This window comes from Elephantulus edwardii, unplaced genomic scaffold, assembly GCF_000299155.1.
Source record: "Elephantulus edwardii isolate Elephantulus edwardi_28Jun2011 unplaced genomic scaffold, EleEdw1.0 scaffold00155, whole genome shotgun sequence".
Taxonomy (NCBI): Eukaryota; Metazoa; Chordata; class Mammalia; order Macroscelidea; family Macroscelididae; genus Elephantulus; species Elephantulus edwardii.
This window is the reverse complement of record NW_006399905.1, coordinates 1,833,012-1,834,268: the sequence shown is the minus strand read 5'-3', so window position 1 is coordinate 1,834,268 and position 1,257 is coordinate 1,833,012.

Here is a 1,257-nt window from a genome sequence, read left to right as displayed (position 1 = left end):
ATGGAATACTTCTTATAAAAAAAGGAAGTTGTGAATTTAACATTTATATTTACTGGCTGTGAATATACAAAACGCTTATCATTAATGCTTATTTATGTTATGTATAAATTATAACCTGTGACTATGTCTATTGAAAGGATGTAAACTCTAAATATGACATTTGATAGTTCTGTTTTCATTTGGATGTAAAACCACACGGAAGCACAATCTATTTTAGAATCCATATTAGAAGAGACTAACCAGTCCAATTACTGAATCCCATAATTATAGACATTCCTAGAGGCAAGCTTTGGCATTCGATGATTAGAGAAGCAACAAGAAAGTATTGCCTACAGTATGAATGAATAGAAAAGAAAATTTAACTGTCCAATACAAAATAACCTTTATGTTAATAAAAAAAAATACACGACATTAATTAGAGGAGATATACTGTATGTGTGTTTTTCAATGTATCGTACGGACAATGACTATGAAACAAATGAAAAAAAATACGATGAGATTTATTTCAAGTGTCTGGAGATTCTCTTTATGAATCATAGAAAGATGCAAGAAGAATTTCACAAAATTTAGCAAGATCCTTTCCCCTCTTTCTGTCCTCTGTGACTATATATACTATTTAAGCTAAAGCAAATGATCGAGTAAGTGAATATAGGTCAGTGACATCTAAGTGTGTTTCACTAGTGAGACGAAACAATGGTTTCAATGAATGAGAACTCAAGGCGTTAGTTGCAGCTCCCCAAAACCAGTACCCAGCTCATTTTCTTAAGATCTTTGTGCTGGCTTTCTAATTAGAAAGCCCTATTAGATAGAGTCCACACAACCATTAGACTGAAAACAAACTAAAACGTGTGCTATTTATTACAAGTGGAAGCAATGTGATAATCTCCAACCCCCATTAGCGTTCTACCCCTGCATCCCTTGATGTTTTTCTCTTCTGTGATGATTAGGAGATCCAAACCATCTTTCTGTTGCTCTCTGAATATAGCTCTCACGCCAGGGTCTTCACTGCTGACTAGTACAACAACAAATGCCTACTTTTGTACCCTTCTTCTTGAGGAAACTCCAGTATTTAGGATTACTGTAACATTCAAAGCAGCTCAAGTAAAAAAGAAAAGTGCAAACCAGTCACCAGATCCAAAATTAGCATTTTATTCAGAACGCTGGGGTCAGAGGTGTATCATTTATATTCTGGTACACAATACAGAGGCGAAGCTGTTGTCAGAAGTCTCTCCAGTTTAAAAGCTTTTTTTGTTGTTT